The following is a 21,279-nucleotide window of genomic DNA, read 5'->3' as shown; positions in this document are numbered from 1 at the left end:
CAAGCAGTCCTGGAATTTGAACAGCATCTTCAGAAGTCCAACACCTTGCTCAGTGGTTGTACCGGTGAGCAGACGGCTTCAGTTGCAATGCCTCTGTTTCAGGTTCTCCTTGATAGTGAGTCTTCATCCCTTCAACCCTTGTCCACGAGAATCCATCCACAGAGTTTGGGGGTTGGAGTGAAGAGCTGCAGCGCTGGTCTAGTGAAGGATGCAGGAGTCATGGCAACTGTGGGGAAAGCAAGAGCCCACACGTGCAGGAAATGTTTTTTCTGCATGTAGACCAGCTGAACAGTGAGTGAGTGGCACCTCTTCCTGTTGATGAATCTCATTGGGCGCCTCAGTCAGTTGATGGTCACATGGGTGCGATCGATGATGCTCTGCACCTGGGGGAATCCAGTGATGGATGAATCCAGTGTCCTCTGTATCTGCAGGCCCCATCTGTTTGGGATTGAATGTACTGCCCAGCTCTCAACAATAGAGCATCAATGACTGTGAGATATAATGTTGTGAGATGCCACCAATGTCTGCAGCTGGTTCTTGGAAGGAGGCAATGATGAGGAAGTGACTGACTGTTACTGGCATAAGATTGCGAGCAGTATTGTGAGATCTTCTGCCAAAATGACAGAAATCTTTGTGACCACCTGCCTGGATAATCACAGTCTCCTGCATCACTAGTTTGCTGTCATGTCCAGGTAACATAGCATTCGCTGGTACGTCCTATGCTGAGGCTTTGGAATATTGCCAACCCTCTCGGCTGTCCTCTTCATGTTCAGGTCTCTGTCTCTCCTGAGGACGATATTGCTCCTCATCATCACGAGACCCAAAACCTGACAATCATGAAATCATTACCATTCCTGCGCTCAGCTGGACTCCCAATAACTCCTCTTAGGCCAACACGATGCCAAGAGAATGCCAACAATGCTCGAGTACATTTTCACCACTCTCCCTGCAATCTCTGCATGCCTAATGGCTTCTATATGCCAATGATTGAGTGCCACTCTCAGCCATGGGCACACTTAATATCATAACACTGTGGTGACTGAGTCGCTGCTGTGTCACTGCCTCCATGCACCTGTTCTGCCCCTGACCCGGCATGTAAACTGTACGCCCCCACCAAAATCCCAATCTGGCCCTCAACGATCTCTCAATGAGCTGCTTAACTTGTTTAATCAGCCTTAGTGTCAGGTCAGATGGGGTTCTGGAGCTGGCCTTCCCCCAACCTAATGAAACCCACCAACAAAGTGAACGCTGATGGGAAACCAGCTCAGCGACTGGCACCACTATTTTCAGCGCCCACCCACCTGTCTCCATTCTTGGCCGCATCAAGACTTAAAAATCAAACCCCCCCAACCTGTGCTTCACATTGCTCCATAATATTGTGGCTGATGTCAGAAACCTGGCATTGGGGCTCCACTAGCTTATATAGCTGTAATGTCACCTTTGTGACACATTTCATGCTGCTCCTTGGTCAACGCTATATATATAGAGATATATATTATATATGAAGATTTATGTATGTATATAATATATAAATGTGTGTACATATATATAGTGATGGAGAATAGGAATTCTTTAATGTTTGATTCCCTACCCACCAATCTGCCCCACCCCCTTCAAAAAGATTGTTGTGAAGCAGCAGAAAATCATTCACTCGGGAACAGCAAAGCTGAAGCTGTATTTCACACTGGGGAAATAGCATTAGATTTTGTACTGTCAAACTCAGCTGGATTCTCCGTTCCTGAGACTAAGGGCGGGATTCTCTGTTGCCCAACACCGATATCGTAATCAGTGATCCGGCGGCGAATCCCCTTTGACCCCAAAATCGGAGGCTCCGCCTGTTTACGGAGGCTCCGCCTCCTCCAAAACGGCATCATCGGGGAGTACGACGCACGCCGTTGGGACGGCCTCAGGACGTCACCTGAAGGCCCTCTCCCGATGAGCCGACTTCCTGATGGCCTGGAACACGTGTGCTCTGAGTTGACGTCAACCACGCGTGTTGGTTGCGGACTGTGTCCAGCGCCGCCACAGTGTGCGGGGGGGGGGGGGTGGGAGGAGCCCTTCCGTTGGCCTGGGGGCTGGCTGGGGGGACTGGTGGGGTTGGTCCAGGGGTGGCGCGGGAGGGAGGGGGCAGGAAACAGGGGGGCATTAACACGCAGGCCGGTTCCGCGTGCGGCCGGCGCCATGTTGTACGGCGCGACCGCTGCAGGTCATCGCAGCGCGATTCTCCGGCCGTTTATGTCGGGAACGCCAGGAGTTTTACATGGCGTAGCTGCTAGCCCCCCATCGGTTGAGCAGAAGTATTCAGTGTTATTAAATGTATTTAATCTTTTTAATGGGGTGATGATTAGAGAACAAGTCGGATTTCAATCTTGCGACCCACTGAGATGAAGGAGGGCCACTCATGTGGCCCACTCACCAGCCAAGGACGCCCATCCCTGATCTGGAGCATCCTGTCACAGACTGAGCAGAAACATGTGTTAACCGGAAGCTCCAAACTTCTCAAAGGTTACACTGGCTTTTCTAACCAAACAACATCAGATTGTCAGAGCAAAGTTCTGATTATCTGATTTTTATGTGCGATAATCTTTCAAGCCATCCTTGTATGACCTGAGGTTTGAAACTTCGATGTCCTTCCTCTAATGATGAAAAAAATAATTAATCTGTACAATGAACTATGTGACAACAAACAGCTCAAAAGCAGAGAGGTTGAAGTAATAAACCAACAAATAACTTTTTAACTGTCGGAAAATCTAAATGTCTGAAAGTAAACATTTAAAAAAACAAATTTATTTGACATGCTGTAAGGGCATCTTTACATATGCCTATGGTTGACGATAATGTCTTAATCACATAGAGTCGAGAATTTTACAGCACAGAAAGGGGCCCTTCAGCCCATCGTGTCTGTGCCGGCCATCTAGCACTAATCTACTCTAATCCAATTTTCCAGCACTTGGCCTGTAGCCTTGTATGTTCTGGTGTTTCAAGTGCCCATCTAAATGCTTCTTAAATGTTGTGAGGGTTCTCGACTCTATCATCCTTTCAGGCAGTGAATTCCAGATTTCCACCACTTTTTGGGTGAAAAGGTTGTTCCTCAAACTCCCTCTAAATCTCCAGCCCCTTACCTTAAATCTATGCCCCCTGGATATTGACCTGTATACTAAGGAGAAAAGTTAATTCCTATCTATCATTTCAATATCCTTTATAATTTTGTACAACTCGATGAGGTCCCCCTCAGCCTTCTCTGCTCTATAGAAAACAACCTCAATCTACCCAGCCTCACTTCATTGCTGAAACACTCCAACTTAGGCAACATCCAGGTGAATCTCCTCTGCACACCTCGGGCATTCACATCCTTCCTACAGGGTGGCAGCGAGAACTGCACAAGTACTCTCGCTCTGGCCTAACGGGTGTTTTGTACAGCTCCATCATAACCACCATGCTCTAATAGTCCATGCCTCACCTGCTGCCTTCAGGGAGTTTTAGACATGCAGCCCAAGGTCCCTCTGGTCCACTGTGCTTCCTAGCTTCCTACCATTCATTGTCTACTTGTTTGCCTTGTTAATCCTCCCAGAATGCATCATCTCACACTTTACAGGGTTAAATTCCATTTGCCACTGTTCTGACCATCTGACCAGCCTATCTATAGTGTCCTGTAATCTAAGGTTTTCCTCCTCATTATTTACCACACCAGCAATTTCCGTGCCATCTGTGAACTTACTGATAATACCCCCCACATCCACGTATGGATCATTAATGTAGACTACCAGGGACCCAGCACCAATCACTGCAGTACACCACTGGACACAGGCTTCCAGTCACAAAAACAATCCTAGACCATTACCCTCTGCCACCTGCCACTAAGCCAATTTTGGACCCCATTTGACAAATTGCCCTGGATCCCATTGGATCTTACCTTCTTGATCAGTATCCCATGAGTGACCTTGTCAAAAGCCTTTCTGAAGCCCATGTAGACTACATCACTGTACCGTTCTCATCTACACATCTGGTCACTTCCTCAAAACATTCCATCTATTTTTTTTATTAATTGGTGGGATGTGGGCGTTGCTTGCTGGGCCAGAATTTATTGTCCATCCTTGAGGGTATTTAAGAGTGATCCACATTGCTGTAGATCTGGAGACACATGTAGGCCAGGCCAGATAAGTACGACAGATTTCCTTCCCTAAAGGACATAATAATAATAATAATAATCTTTATTGTCACAAGTAGGCTTACATTAACACTACAATGAAGTTACTGTGAAAAGCCCCTTGTCGCCACATTCCGGCACCTATTCGAGTACACGGAGGGAGAATTCAGAATGTCCAAATTATCTAACAAATTAGTGAACCAGATGGGATTTTATGATAATCGACAATGTTTTCATTGTCATCTTCCGACTTTTAATTCCAGATTTTAAAAATTGAATTCAAATTTCACCATCTGCCCTGATGGGATTCAAACCCGGGTCCTCGGAGCATGACAATACCACTAAGCCACTGCCTACCCAGTGTTAAAATATATTAGACATGGGGCGGGATTCTCCAATAATGGGGCTATGTCCCCATGCCGGCGTGAAAAGCAGCGGCAACCACTCCAGCGTCAACGGTCCCCGATAATGGGGAATATTCCCCTTCCTAGGGGGCTAGGTTAGTGCCTGAGTGGTCCCCGCGGCTCCAGCTGGCGCGGAACGGCCCGCGCGAGTTCGCGCATGCGCAGAACGGCCGGCGTATTTCCGCACATGCGTGGGGGTTCCCTTCTCCGCGCCGGCCCCCGGGCAATGTGGCGGAACCCTACAGGGGCCCGGCGCAGAGTAAAATAGGTCCCCACGGAACCAGCTCGCCCGCCGATCGGTAGGCCCCGATCACAGGCCAGGCCACCGTGGGTCCCCCCCCCCCCCCCGGGATCGGATCCCCCCCCCCCTCCAGGGCGGCCTGAGTAATCCACGCCGGCGGGACTCGGCCAAACTCGTCGGCCATTCGGCCCATCAGGGCCCAGAGAATCGCCGGGTGGGCCGCTGTCAATAGCCCCGACCAGCGCGGCGGGTAATCACGCAGGCGCACGAGAATCGGCACCGGAGAATGGGGAAGCCGGTGTCAGGGCGGCAGGGCGCGATCTCGATGCCGGGTCGGAGAATCCCGGCCATGATGTCCCCCTGACAAAGCCAAACTGAATATCCTTGAGTAATCTTTGCCTCTCCAAGTGGAGATTAATTCTGTCCCTCAGAATTTTTCCCAACAATGTCCCTACCACTGATGTTAGATTCACTGATCCATAATTACCTGGTTTTTCCCTACTTCCTTCTTGAATGTTGGTATCATATTAGCTGTCCTCTGCACCTCTCCTGTAGCCAGGGAGGATTTGAAAATTAGTGTCAGAGACCCTGCAATCTCCTCCCTTGCCTCAGATACATCTTATCTCGGCCTGGGGATTAATCCACTTTTAGGCCCGTTAAAAACGCTAATGCCTTCTCCCTTTCAATGCTGATCTGTTCAATTTATAAGTCTCCCTTCCTGCTTTCTATACATATATTGTCCTTCTCCACAGTGAACACAGATGCAAAATACCCATTTAATACCTCACCCATGTATTTCGGCTCCACACAGAGGCTACCACTTTGGTCCCTAATGGGCATTACCCTTTCCCTGGTTACCCTCTTGCCCTATTTTCACAGTAACTTCATTGCAGTGTTAATGTAAGCCTACTTGTGACAATAATAAAGATTATTATTATTATTATTATTAATGTACTTATAAAATACCTTGAAATTTTTGTTTATTTTGTCTGCCAGTGTTTTCTTTCATGCCCTCTCTTTGCTCTCCTAATTTCTTTTTTAAGTCCTCCCCTGCACTTTCTGTACTCCTCTGGGGCATCCATTGTTTTAAACCCTTCCTGTTTTTCCTTATCCAATGCTGTATTTCCCTTGACATCCAGAGTTCTCTAGACTTTTCGGTCCCACCCTTTACAGGAACATAATGGCTTTGTACTCTCTCCATTTCCTTTTTGAATGACTCCCATTGCTCTGATGTGGATCTTCCTACAAGTAGTCCAGATCCTATTAAAATCAACGTTCCCCCATTCAGAAACTTTATTTGCAGTCGATCTTTGTCCTTTTCCATAACTACCTTAAATCTTATTGAGTTATGGTCACTATCACCAAAATGCTCCCCCATTGACAGCTATACCGCCTGCCTGGCTTCATTCTCTAAAATTAGCTCAAGTACCACCCCCTGTCTTGCAGGACTTTTTACGTGCTGTCTCAAGAAGCTCTCCTCTATCCACATTATGAATTCTGTCCCCTCTAAACCTTTCACATTTTGCCTATACCAATTAATATTGGTGAAGTTGAAATCACCTACTATTATTATGTGATTCTTTTTACACTTCTCTGAGATTTGGCAATGTATCTGCTTTTCTATCTCTCCCTGACTATTTGGGGATCTATAGTACAATCCCAGAAATGTGATAGACCCTCTTTTTGTTTATAAGTCCCACCCATATGGCCTCAATTGAAGAGCCTGCTAAGATATTATCCCTCCTAGTTGCAGTAATGACTCCCGGGTCAATACTGCAACACCACCTCCTCTTTTATACCCTGCTGTCTTATCTGAAGATTCTATAGCGCAGAATATATATATATTTTTAATGTTTTTATTCAGAATTTTTAATGTTATACAAAACAAAGGCAATCGTGAACATAGATTGTAAACAACAGAAATGAAAAAGAGAGAAAAAAAGAAAAAGTATATAATATCAGTTGTCTTTTGTTATTTACATCGGTTGTGGCTTCTTGTTTTGCGTTCTCCAGTAGGTGCTTACTTCCAGCTGGGTCCCCAACCTTCCTCTCCCCTTTTCTTTCTGTCCCCCCTCCCCTTCTAGTTGGCTGGTGTGCCCTCTTCCCTCTACAGCTCCGCTATCTTGTTCTTGTTGGGTTGGTGTGACACCGTGTATTTTGTTATTTGCTGAGCCAGGTTGGGCTCCTTGTTTCTTTCTACCCTAACCCTCCTCTCCATTCATTGGCTTACGTTATTGTGTTGTGGCTTTCAGCTTCCTCTGGCTCACTGGTTGTTGGCTGCAAACAGGTCTTGGAACAAATGGGTGAATGGCCCCCACGTTTTGTGGAAGCCCTCTTCCGACCCCCGGATGGCAAATTTGATTTTCTCCATTTGGAGAAATTCGATAGGTTGGTCTGCAGCTTTGGGTGGTGCTGCTGATCGTCAGCCGAGCAGGATTCCCCGGCGGGAGATTGGGGGGTGATGTGCCATCAATGAACACAAGACGAGTATTGAACGTAACTGAGGCTTTAATAAGCTAAACAGAAAGCCCCTGGCCTCTGATCCCGAACTGGGGCAGAGGCGGAGATCAGCCACCTTTATTCTGAGCCCGAGGGGAGGCTGAGCCATCAGGCAGTGGTTTACCACATTACATGTAATACAGTAACAGTTTACCACAATACATATAATATACTACAGTGGTTTACCACATTCACCCCCTGTTAAAAAAAAGAATCCAGCGGGGGTGAAATGGGCTTAAAGGACAAGTCTGTCGGAGGGCCTTGACCTTCCGCCGTGATCGCCTCAGTCCCGGCTGTGATGTGGGCACTGGTGTCGAGATCTGCGCATCCGGGAGTGTGGTGTCCTCTTCTTCACACAGTAGTTGAGTCAGTGGAGGGGGGTGCGGTGTAGGGGCGGGGGTGGTGGTGATGGTCGCCGGTGGGCCTGCGGGTTCCAAATCTTGAAGTAGCTGGGTAGTGGTGGAGGGAGACGCTGTAGGGTCGGGGGTGGTGGTGATGGCCGCTGGGGAACCTGCAGGTGCCAAGTCCCGGAGGGAGACTGTGTCCTGCCGCCCGTCATGATGTGCCATGTAGGCATATTGTGGGTTGGCATGGAGGAGCAGGACTTTCTCGACGAGGGAATCCGATTTATGACTCCTCGCATGCTTCCGGAGGAGGATGGGCCCTGGGACTGTCAGTCAGGATGGGAGCGAGACCCCGGAGGTAGACTTCCTAGGGAAGGCAAACATACATTTGTGAGGGGTCTCATTGGTGGCAGTGCACAGGAGCGACCGGATGGAGTGGAGCGCATCGGGGAGGACCTCCTGCCAGCGGGAGACTGGGAGACTTCTAGACCGTAGGGCCAGGAGGACAGCCTTCCAGACCGTTGCGTTCACCCTCTCCACCTGTCCGTTTCCCCGGGGGTTGTAGCTGGTCGTCCTGCTTGAGGCGATGCCCTTGCTGAGCAGGAACTGACGCAACTCGTCGCTCATGAAGGAGGAACCCCGATCGCAATGGATGTAGGTGGGGAAACCGAACAAGGTGAAGAGACTGTGCAGGGCCTTGATGACGGTGGCAGAGGTCATGTCAGGGCATGGGATGGCGAAAGGGAATCTTGAGTGTTCGTCAACAACGTTGAGGAAGTACACATTACTTCAGTGGAGGGGGGGGGCCCTTTGAAGTCGATGCTGAGGCGCTCAAAGGGGCGAGAGATCTTTACCAGGTGTGCTCTGTCTGGCCGATAGAAGTGCGGTTTACACTCCGCGCAGACCTGGCAGTCCCTGGTCACGGTCCTGACCTCCTCGATGGAGTAAGGCAGGTTGCGGGCCTTGATAAAGTGAAAAGCACGGGTGACCCCCGGGTGGCAGAGATCATTGTGAAGGGCCCGAAGTCGATCTACTTGTGCGCTGGCACATGTACCGCGGGATAGGGCATCTGGGGGCTCATTGAGTTTCCCTGGTCGGTAGAAGATCTCGTAGTTGTAGGTGGAGAGCTCGATCCTCCACCTCAGAATCTTGTCGTTCTTGATCTTGCCCCGCTGTGTATTGTTAAACATGAAGGCAACCGACCATTGGTCAGTGAGGAGAGTGAATCGCCTGCCGGCCAGGTAATGCCTCCAATGTCGCACAGCTTCTACAATGGCTTGGGCTTCCTTTTCGATGGAGGAGTGTTGAATCTCGGAGGGTACGGGAGAAGAAACCCACGGCCTGCCCGCCTGGTTGAGGGTAGCGGCCTGGGCAAATTCCGACGCATCGCTCTCCACCTGGAACGGAATGGACCCGTCCATAGTGTGCATCGCGGCTTTGGCAATATCTGCCTTGATGCAGTTGAAGGCCAGGTGGGCTTCAGCCGTCAGGGGGAAAATGGTGGATTTAATAAGTGCGCGGGCCTTGTCCACATAATTGGGGACCCACTGGGCATAGTAAGAGAAGAACCCCAGGCACCTCTTCAGGGCCTTGGGGCAGTGGGGGAAGGGAAGTTCCAGGAGGGGGCGCATGCGGTTGGGGTCGGGCCCTAGGACTCCGTTTTCCACAACATAGCCAAGGATGGCTGGGCGGGTTGTGCGGAAAACGCATTTCTCCTTATTGTAGGGGAGGTTAAGGAGTTTAGAGGTGTGGAGGAAATGCCGGAGGTTTTCGTCATGGTCTTGCTGGTCATGGCCGCAGATGGTGACATTATATAGGTACGGGAACGTGGCCCGCAGCCTGTACTGGTCAACCATTCGGTCCATTTCTCGCTGGAAGACCGAGACCCCATTGGTGACGCCGAAGGGAACCCTGAGGAAGTGGTAGAGGCGGCCATCTGCCTCGAAGGTAGTGTATTGGCGGTCCTCCGGGCGGATAGGGAGCTGGTGCTACGCGGACTTCAAGTCAACTGTGGAGAAGACTCGATACTGCGCAATCTGGTTGGCCATATGCGGATGTCAGATATGCGGGGGAGGGGGTACGCATCGAGCTGCGTGTACCGGTTGATGGTCTGACTGTAGTCGATGACCTCCCAGTGCTTCTCCCCGTCTTGACGACCACCACTTGGGCTCTCCAGAGGCTGTTATCATAGAATTTACAGTGCAGAAGGAGGCCATTCAGCCCATCGAGTCTGCACCGGCTCTTGGAAAGAGCACCCTACCCAAGGTCAACACCTTCACCCTATCCCCATAACCCAGTAACCCCACCCAACACTAAGGACAATTTTGGACACTAAGGGCAATTTATCATGGCCAATCCACCTAACCTGCACATCTTTGGACTGTGGGAGGAAACCGGAGCACCCGGAGGAAACGCACGCACACACGGGGAGGACGTGCAGACTCCGCACAGACAGTGACCCAAGCCGGAATCGAACCAGGGAACCTGGAGCTGTGAAGCAATTGTGCTATCTACAATGCTACCGGCTGCCCCACAATGCTACCGTGCTGTTAGTAGCCTCAATGATCCCCTCTCGTAGGAGTCGCTGGACCTCCGACCTGATAAAGGCCCTGTCCCGGGCACTGTATTGTCTGCTCCTAGTAGCGACAGCCTTACAGTCTGGGGTGAGGTTAACAAAGTGCGAGGGTGGTGCGACCTTAGGGGTCGCGATACTACAGACGGTGAGGGGGGAGCAGGGGTCCACCGAACTTTAAGGTAAGGCTTTGGAGGTGGCACTGGAAGTCGAGCCCCAGTAATAGGGCAGCGCAGAGATGGGGAAGGACGTAGAGCTTAAAGTTTGTGTACTCTACGCCTTGTACAGTAAGGGTCGCGACATAGTACCCCGGAATTTCTACTGAATGTGATCCGGAAGCCAGGGAGATTTTCTGGGTGGTGGGTAAAATTGGGAGGGAGCAGCACCTTACCATATCTGGGTGTATAAAGCTGTCTGTGCTCCCGGAGTCAAAAAGGCAGGCAGTCTCATGCCCATTGATCCGCACGGTCATTATGGATTTTGTGAGGTGATGAGGTCGAGGCTGGTCGAATGTGATGGAGGCGAGCGTCGGAAGGTGATGGGCGGAGGTAGCGGTGGCCAGCGTACGACCGGGTGAGTAGGGGTCCCGGGAGGCTGCGGAGTGGTCCCAAGATGGTGGCCCCCATGGGTCACGCGTGGCGGGCAAAATCGAAGATGGCGGCGAAGATGGCGGAAGATGGTCGTACATGGCGGGTGACAGCGAAGATGGCGGCGCCCTCGGGTCGCACATGGCGGGTGGTGCGGCAGCTGGGGGCGGCCCCGACAGGCAGCAGGCAGCGCTACTGGGTCTAGGAATTTTAGAGACAGGTCGGGCCTGGCAGGCTTTAGCCAAGTGGCCCTTCCTCCCACATCCGTTGCAAGTCGCATTCCATGCAGGGCAGCTTGTCTGGGATGCTTACCCTGGCCACAAAAGTAGCACTTCGGGCTTCCGGCGTGGGCGGGCTGCTGCGTGGTACAGGCTTGTGCCGCACTCGAGTCGGATGGTGGCGGCGCCCATGAGGTCCACGAGGGTGCCATGTGGTCGGAGATGTAGGCCTCCATGTTCTGGAAAGCCACCTCCAGCGAGTTTGACAGCTGCGCTGTCTCTGGGAGGCTGAGTGTACCCCCTTCTAGCAATCGCTGGTGGATGTAATTGGATTTAATGCCTGCGACATAGGTGTCCCTGATCAACAGCTCCATGTGTTGGGTATCCGATACCGCCTGGCAAGCACAGTTCCGGCCGAGTACCCGCAAGGCACCCAGGAACTCGGCTTGTGTTTCTCCGGGGCGTTGTCGCCTCGTGGCAAGAAGGTGCCTAGCATACACTTTGTTTACTGCCTTTCGTACTGTCCCTTCAGCAGCATTATCGCCTCCGCATACGAGGAGGCGGCTCTGATAAGAAGGAAAACTTGCGGTCTCACCTGTGCGTTGAGTATTTGCTGCTTTTGGAGGTCGGTGACGTCTTCGGTGGAGGATCCAAGGTAAGTTTTGAAGCAGCTTAGCCAGTGCTCGAATGTCGCAGAGGCATCGGCTGCTTGTGGGTCCAGCTCCAGGCGATCAGACTTGAGCGATGAATTCATCTTAAAAGTTTAGCTTATTAAATTGATGTGCCATCAATGAACACACGACGAGTAGTGAACATAACTGAGGCTTTAATCAGCTAAACAGAAAGCCCCTGGCCTCTGATCCCGAACTGGGGCAGAGGCGGAGATCAGCCACCTTTATACCGAACCCGAGGGGAGGCGGAGCCATCAGGCAGTGGTTTACCACATTACATGTAATACAGTAGCAGTTTACCACAATACATATAATATACTACAGTGGTTTACCACAGGGAGGCAAAGGCAAGAGCGTCGGCCCTCCTCCCCATGAAGCGATCTGGCTGTTCTGATACCCCGAAGACTGCCATGCCACTCTCAGGCATAGGTCCGCTCTCATCCCACCACCTTGGACATTGCCTCAAAGAAGCTTGTCCAGAACCCGACAAATCTAGGGCAAGACCAGAACATGTGGGCGTGGTTGGCCGGGCCTCCTTGGCACCATTCGCATCTATCCTCCACCTCTGGGTAGAACCTGCTCATTCGGGTTCTAGTTAAGTGAATTCTGTGTACCACTTTCAGCTGCATTAGGCTTAGCCCTGTGCAAGTGGAGGTTGAGTTGACCCTACACAGTGCTTTGCTCCAGAGACCCCACCCTATTTCAAACCTGAAGACCTCCTCCACTTTTCTCTTGTCTCATCCAGTTGTCTGTTAGCCCTCCCCAGTGGTTGTCCATATCTGTCACCACAGCTCCCCTTCCCTAGGATGTTTGTGTCCAGTATGTCCTCTCCAGCAATTGTTGCAGTAGCCATGGGTATGTCCTCGTTTCCCTATGTAAGAGGTTTTTGACCTGCAGTATCTTAGTTCGTTCTCCCCTGTCAGCTGGAATTCCTCTGTTAGTTCCTCGAGTATTGTCAGTCTGTTGACTGTGTAGATGTCCTTAACTGTCAGCATCTCTCTGTCCTGTCTCCACCTTTTGAAGGTGACGTCCATTGTCACGGGCGTGAACCTGTGGTTATTGCGGATGGGGACCTTAATGGACATTTTGGTTACTCCGAAGTGCTGTCGCAGTTGGTTCCACAACCGGATTGTTGCTATCACCACGGGGCTTGTTGAGTGTTTATTCGGTGGATTTGGGAATGCCGCCATGGCCAGGGCCCGGAGGGAGGTCCCCCTGCAGGAGCCCACCTCCAGAAGCACCCACTCAACGTCTGGCTCTTTTATACACCCCTTTACCCTCTCCACAGTTGCAACCCAGTGGAAATATTACATGTTTGTGTGTGCTAGTCTCCCCATGGCTTTCGTTTCCTGCAGCATCTTTTTGTGGGACCTTGAGTTTTCCCCTCCCACACAAATGCCATGATCAGTTTTTCTTTTTAAAAAAAATATATTTTATTAAAGTTTTCAAACACAATTTTTTCCCCTTACAAATCAACAAAAATGGTAACGTGATAACTGATGTATAACATTGTTTAAATAATATAATAAACTAACCAAATAACACAAAGTAATGCTCCCCCCACCTCCTCTCCCCATCTGGAACACAAACAATTCCCCCCCCCCCCCTCCTCCACCCCCCCCCCCCCCCCCCCCCGCCCCGGGCTGCTGCTGCTGGCTATCTATCTTCCCACTAACGTTCCGCTAGATAGTCGAGGAACGGTTGCCACCTCCTGGTGAACCTTTGAGCCGATCCTCTCAGTGCAAACTTCATCCGCTCCAGTTTTATGAACCCCGCCACATCGTTTATCCAGGCCTCCACGCCGGGGGGTTTCGCTTCCTTCCACATGAGTAAAATCCTACGGGACGCAAAGACCACAATATTGGCCTCTTTCGCCTCCTGCACTCCCGGCTCATCCGCTACCCCAAATATAGCTAACCCCCAGCTTGGCTTGACCCGGACCTTCACCACCTTCAAGATCACTCCCGTCACTCCCCTCCAATACCCCTCCAGTGCCGGGCACAACCAAAACATATGTGTGTGGTTCGCCGGGCTTCCCCCGCACCTCCCGCACTTGTCCTCCACTCCGAAGAACCTGCTCAACCTCGCTCCCGTTATGTGTGCTCTATGCAGCACCTTAAATTGGATCAGGCTAAGCCTGGCGCACGAGGAAGAGGAATTTACCCTACTTAGGGCATCAGCCCACAAACCCTCCTCAATCTCCTCCCCGAGCTCTTCTTCCCATTTTCCCTTCAGTTCGTCCACCAGCTCCTCCCCCTCTTCTCTCATCTCCCGGTATATCTCGGACACTTTGCCCTCCCTGACCCACACCCCCGAAAGCACCCTGTCCTGGATCCCTTGTGTCGGGAGCAGCGGAAATTCCCTCACCAGTTGTCTCGTGAACGCTCTCACCTGCATATACCTAAAGATATTTCCCAGGGGCAGCTCATACTTTTCCTCTAGCGCTCCCAGGCTCGCAAACGTCCCATCTATAAATAAGTCTCCCACTCTCCTGATTCCTGCCCGGTGCCAGCTCTGGAATCCTCCGTCCAGCCTCCCTGGGGCAAACCTATGGTTGTTCCTCATCGGGGACCACGCCGAGGCTCCCAGCACACCCCTCTGTCGCCTCCATTGTCCCCAGATACTTAATGTTGCCGCCACCACTGGGTTCGTGGTAAACGTTTTCGGGGAGAGCAGTAATGGTGCCGTCACCAGCGCTTTTAAGCTCGTTCCTTTGCAGGACATCATCTCCAACCTTTTCCACGCCGCTCCCTCGCCCTCTACCATCCATTTACGGATCATCGCCACGTTGGCGGCCCAATAGTAGTCACCCAAATTCGGCAATGCCAGTCCCCCTCTGTCTCTGCTACGTTGTAGGAACCCCCTCCTTACCCTCGGGGCCTTCCCTGCCCACACGAAGCTCATGATGCTCCTATCTATTTTTTTAAAAAAGGCCTTAGTGATCAGTATAGGGAGACATTGGAACACAAATAGGAACCTCGGGAGGACCATCATCTTAATCGCCTGCATCTGCCCGCCAGTGACAGCGGCTGCATGTCCCACCTTTTGAAATCCTCTTCCATTTGTTCCACCAGCTGAGTCAGATTGAGTCTGTGTAAGGTTCCCCAGCTCCTGGCTATCTGAATCCTCAGGTATCGGAAGTTTCTTTCCACTCTCTTTAGCGGCAGGCCATCTATCCCTCTACTCTGGTCCCCAGGGTGTATCACGAAAAGCTCACTCTTTCCCATGTTAAGCCTATATCCCGAGAAATCTCCAAACTCCCTCAATATCTGCATGACCTCTGTCATCCCCCCCACTGGATCCGACACATACAGCAATAGGTCATCCGCGTAGAGTGACACTCGGTGTTCCTCTCCCCCTCTAACCACCCCTCTCCATTTCCTGGAGTCTCTCAGCGCTATGGCCAGTGGTTCAATTGCCAGCACGAACAGTAATGGGGACAGCGGGCATCCATGTCTTGTTCCACTGTGTAGTCGAAAATACTCCGACCTTTGCCGATTTGTGACTACACTTGCCATTGGGGCCCCATAGAGGAGTTTAACCCAGCTGACGAACCCGTCCCCGAACCCGAACCTCCTCAGCACCTCCCATAGATACTCCCACTCCACCCTATCAAATGGCTTCTCTGTATCCATTGCTGCCACTATCTCTGCCTCCCCCTCCGTTGGGGGCATCATTATCACCCCCAATAGCCGTTGCACGTTGACATTCAATTGTCTCCCCTTTACGAACCCTGTCTGGTCTTCGTGCACCACCCCGGGACACAATCCTCTATCTTCGTTGCCAGCACCTTTGCCAGCAACTAGGCGTCCACATTTAGGAGCGAGATAGGTCAATAGGACCCGCATTGCAGCGGGTCTTTATCTCGCTTCAAGATTAGCGATATCGTCGCCTCCGACATTGTCGGGGATAGGTCCCCCCTTCTGTGGCCTCGTTAAAGGTTCTTACCAGCAGCGGGGCCAACAAGTCCACATATTTTCTATAGAATTCCACCGGGAACCCATCTGGTCCCGGGGCCTTCCCTGCCTGCATGTTCCCCAGCCCTTTGGTCACCTCGTCCACCCCAATTGGCGCCCCAAGGCCCTCCACCTCCTGCTCCTCCACCTTTGGGAACCTTAGTTGGTCCAGAAACTGCTGCATCCCCTCTTTTCCCTCCGGGGGTTGGGACCTATATAACCTCTCGTAAAAGGTCTTAAACACCTCGTTTATCTTCTCTGCTCTCCGCACTGTGGCTCCCGTTTCATCCCTAACTCCCCCTATCTCCCTCGCCGCTGTCCTCTTTCGAAGCTGGTGGGCCAACAGGCGACTCGCCTTTTCCCCATATTCATATCTCATCCCCTGTGCCCTCCTCCACTGTGCCCCTGCCCTCCCTGTGGTCAGCAGGTTGAACTCCGTCTGGCGTCATCGCCTCTCCCTGTATAGTCCTTCATCCGGGGCATATTTTTTATCTACCCTCAGAATCTCCCCCAGTAATCTTTCCCTTTCTTTGGCCTCTGTTTTCCCCTTGTGAGCCCTGATGGAGATCAACTCTCCCCTGACCACCGCTTTCAGCGCTTCCCATACTACCCCCACTCGGACCTCCGCATCGTCGTTGGCCTCCAGGTACCTTTCGATACATCCCCGCACCCTTCCACAGACTCCCTCATCCGCCAATAATCCCACATCCAGTCGCCAGAGTGGACGCTGCTCCTTCTCCTCTCCTAGTTCCAGATCCACCCAGTGTGGGGCATGGTCTGAAACAGCTATGGCTGAGTACTCAGTTCCTTCCACCCTCGAAATCAGTGACCTTCCCAAAAAAAAGAAATCTATCCGGGAGTACACCTTATGGACATGGGAGAAAAAGGAGAACTCTTTGGCCAGCGGCCTAGCAAATCGACATGGATCCACTCCCCCCATTTGGTCCATAAACCCCCTAAGCACCTTGGCCGCTGCCGGCCTTCTTCCGGTCCTAGATCTAGATCTATCTAACCCTGGGTCCAGCACGGTGTTGAAGTCCCCCCCCATTACCAGGTTTCCTACCTCCAGGTCCGGGATACGTCCCAGCATCCGCTTCATAAATCCTGCATCATCCCAATTCGGGGCATATACATTAACCAGCACGACCTCCATTCCCTGCAGTCTGCCACTCACCATCACATATCTGCCACCGTTGTCCACCACTATATTCCTCGCCTCGAACGACACCCGTTTCCCCACCAATATGGCCACCCCTCTATTCTTTGCGTCCAGCCCTGAGTGGAACACCTGTCCCACCCACCCTTTCCTTAACCTAACCTGGTCCGCCACCTTCAGGTGCGTCTCTTGAAGCATGGCCACATCTGCCTTCAGTCCTTTTAAGTGCGCGAGCACTCGGGCCATCTTAATCGGCCCATTTAGGCCTCTCACGTTCCACGTGATCAGCCGGACTGGGGGGCAGCGCCCCCCTCCCCTGTCGACTAGCCATCACCCTCTCTGGGCCAGTCCCACGTCCCGGTTCCGCTCACCCACCCGTCCCCCAGGCGGCGCATTCCCGCCCCGACCACCTTTTCTTTTACCAGTTCCCATTCGATCTCCGCAGCAGCAACCCAGTTATCACCCCCCCCCCCCCGCTAGACCCCCATCTAGCATGGCTACTCCCCCCATATTGCTTCCAAAAGTCAGCTGACTTCAACTGACCCCGGCTTCTCCCGCTCTCTCCTTGACCCCTCCAGTGTGAGGAACTCCCATCCACCTTGCGCCTATCTTCCCGCCATCATCTTTCTGACGCGGGAACGAGAAAAAGAAACCCCGCGTTCTCTAGAGCCGTCCCCCCCCTCATGGCGCAGCTCCCTCTCCCACCCCACTCCCATTCCCCATCCCCCGCCTGTGTCTCTTCTTCCCCCCCCCACCGGCGCCCACATTTCTCAATGTCCCCCCCTCCCCAATTTACATCTCCATATATATCAGCATTGTCGTTTCCCCTCCAACATCAGTCCCTCAGTTCTGATCCAGTATCTCGTTTTTAATGAAGGTCCATGCTTCTTCCGCCGTTTCGAAGTAGTGATGCCTCTCCTGGTGCGTGACCCACAGTCGCGCCGGCTGCAACATCCCGAACTTCACTTTCTTCTTGTGCAGCACCTCCTTGGCTCGATTGAAGCTCGCCCTCCTTCTCGCCACCTCCGCACTCCAATCCTGATACACTCGTATCACCGCATTCTCCCATCTACTACTTCGTACCTTCTTGGCCCATCTCAGAACCACCTCTCTGTCATTGAAGCGGTGAAATCGCACGATCATCGCCCTAGGTGGTTCTCCCACCTTTGGTCTCCTCGCAGGGACCCGATGGGCCCCTTCCACTTCCAAGGGGCCCGAGGGGGCCTCAGCTCCCATTAGCGAGCGTAGCATCGTGCTCACGTAAGCCCCGCCGTCAGCTCCTTCCACTCCCTTGGGGAGATCCAGGATCCGGAGGTTCTTTCTCCGTGATCTGTTTTCTAGGACTTCAATCCTTTTGGTGCACTTCTTATGGAGCGCCTCATGCGTCTGCATTTTGACCGCTAGGCCCAGGATTTCGTCCTCGTTGTCAGTCACCTTCTGCTCCACCACACGGAGCTCTATCTCCTGGGCCTTTTGTGTCTCCTTAAGCCCCTCAATTGCTTGTAGCATCGGGGCCAGCACCTCTTTTTTTTAGCAGCTCCACACACTGTCTTAAGAATTCATCCTGGTCCGGTCCCCATGTCGCCTGGGCTCCCTCCGCCGCCATCTTGCTCCTTTCTTCCTTCCGCCACTGCCCTCGAGGATTCTTTGAGATCTGGTCGCCGCTGCCGATATTTTTCTTTTTCGCTGGGGGGAACTCCCTGTTGCCTCACCCCACACCGGTGAGGATGGATGAAGAAGGATGGCACCGGCGGGAAGCCGTCGCTTTGGGCAGGCCGCTTGGCCCATCCGGGCCGGAGAATAGCGGGTGTAGCGGAGAATCGCCATTTTGGGTGTTGTGACCGATTCTCCGGCCTGCGCCGCCACAGAACTCGACGGGGCCATTCCCGCCGCTTGGGTGCATTGCGGGGAAAAATGGCGCGCCAGGCGATTCTCCAAACCGGCGCGGGAGCGGAGAATCGCGTCCCCCGTTTGGTCTTTTGCTACCACCTCTGGTACTCTGTCCTCCAGTCCCCTGGCTAGGTTCTTGGCCAGTATCCACAAAGCTCTCAGCTTCACGGATGCACCGCTTTGCCTCCAACCGACGCTCAAGCTCCGAAACCTGAGTCTCAAGCTTGTCAAACCAGTGGCACTTCCTGCAAATATAGTCATCCAAACTGCAAGGAGCATCTAAGAATTCTCACATGCTGCAGGTTGTGCAAAACATGGAACTGAGTTCCCCAGTCATACTTATGGCTTTAAAAGACTCTTATCTTAAATCTATGCCATTTAGCAAATTAATTATGTTTTTTTTTAAAAAGCCGAACTTACCTTTCCTTAATGTAGCTTTAAGTTGGAGAGAAACAATTTATCCACTACTTACCAATCAGCCCTCCCCCTTCTGCCTCGACTGCAGTAGGGAAAACCCATGCTCAGTTCAATTCCCACTGTGCTCCAAATTCCCAGATACACACATTCTCTTTGGCTGTGTCTCAATCAGGATGTTCTCTCTCCCAACAGCTCATGCGTGAATCTTACTGATCATTAAGGTTTAATGGCAATTACATTGTTAAACAGTACGAAGTCTAACAACACCAGGTTAAAGTCCAACAGGTTTGTTTCGATGTCACTAGCTTTCGGAGCGCTGCTCCTCCCTCAGGTGAATGAAGAGGTATGTTCCAGAAACACATATATAGACAAATTCAAAGATGCCAAACAATGCTTGGAATGCGACCATTAGCAGGTGATTAAATCTTTACAGATCCAGATTTAAATTTAAATAAAGATTTAATCACCTGCTAATGGTCGCATTCCAAGCTTTGTTTGGCATCTTTGAATTTGTCTATATATGTGTTTCTGGAACATACCTCTTCATTCACCTGAGGAAGGAGCAGCGCTCCGAAAGCTAGTGACATCGAAACAAACCTGTTGGACTTTAACCTGGTGTTGTAAGACTTCGTACTGTGCTCACCCCAGTCCAACGCCGGCATCTCCACAGCATTGTTAAACAGGTGATGGGTACACCAATAAATGGAGATAGCTGGGACACTCGTGTGTTCAAATATTGTTGACTGAGAACTCGGTCAATAAACTCTCCCCAGCAAAGAAAGTTGCTGTGTCTTAGTTTTAACTTCGCCAATAGAGATGGATCCAGATGACAGTTGAGACACTGGAATTTTGCAGAGTTGTGACATGTGTCGGGATTTTAGTTATGAAGCTCTAATGCATGTTTATGTGACCTTGAAACCATACTGCAATTTTTTTTTAAATGGTCTGTAACTTGTCCCATTGTAATCAAGAAAGTAATCGCAGGTCAGAAAGCGGACTATAGTGGTAATGTTAAGAATTGGGCAATTTTCTGATGCTCAATCATTAAGCAAGCTATTGCCTAACATAAATTAGTGCTGACAGCAATTCAATGAGATCAGAGAGCATAAACAATCACACCACAAGGTGAATAATTCAAAATGTTCCTCCCAGAGGACTTAACTCAAAAATATGCTTTACAATTCAAGATTCAAGAAGTGCAGCAAAGTTGGTGGCTAAATATATCATTTAATGTAATTACACTCATTAAACAATTAACTAAAAACCAATGGAATTTCAATCAGAAACAGCAGCAATAATCGGTTTGGTTCTTGTTCTGAACTCTTTGATGAAGTTCCACCTGAAGTATGCTTAGAAGTTAAAGATATGGGGATCACGAAAATTGGATAAGGAGTTAGCTAAAAGAGAAAAGAACTGTCCCCAGTTAGGAGAGTGATGTCAAATGGAGGAGAAGCACTAAGTGAATCACTCCAGCTATTTGTGTTACAGATTATATTTCATATTTATGTCAGTAATGTTATTCAAAACCCTGGTTTAAAATATGTGCAGGAGTGTGTCTACTAAAGCTGTAATTAAGGGGTCGTAAAAGATGTAGAATTATTGATTTTAACTATATACTTATAGAGAGACGGCTAATAGTATATTGTTTTGATTTCTGGAGATTCACTGGAGTGCAGATAATTTATGAGGGAGTGGTGTTTTAGTCTAGTTAAGCAGGTCATGAATCCCAGTGGGATACAGATTATGTAATTAATGGGAGGAGCCAGATCTGTCTGTAGTTTGCAGTTTTGCCAAATGCTGTTAGGTTGAGCAGAAGTGTCTGACAAAACAGAAAGATTTTGTTCTTGAAAAGGGTCTCTCTCTCCAAACGTCTGTGCAGATAAACAACTAACCTGTTTTGTTAACTTTATTTTTAAGTGGCATTTGTACTGTGTGGGTTGCTTAATTGCAATTTGTGGCAAGTGTAGATGGTAACTTATTGTTCTTCCTTTAATTAAAGAACTGTTTAACTGTTAATTGTAAAGCTATTTCTATGATGCTAATGTGGTTAATTCAGTGTTTAAATTAATGGTTGTTTTAAGATAAAACATACTGCAATTGTATAGGGCATTGGTGAGGACACACCTGGGGTATTATGTATAATTTCAACAGAAGGATTCAAAGATAAAGCAGTTGTA

This window comes from Scyliorhinus torazame, chromosome 2 (genome assembly GCF_047496885.1).
Source record: "Scyliorhinus torazame isolate Kashiwa2021f chromosome 2, sScyTor2.1, whole genome shotgun sequence".
Taxonomy (NCBI): Eukaryota; Metazoa; Chordata; class Chondrichthyes; order Carcharhiniformes; family Scyliorhinidae; genus Scyliorhinus; species Scyliorhinus torazame.
The sequence above is the reverse complement of the archived record's forward strand: the minus strand, read 5'-3'. Positions refer to the sequence as shown.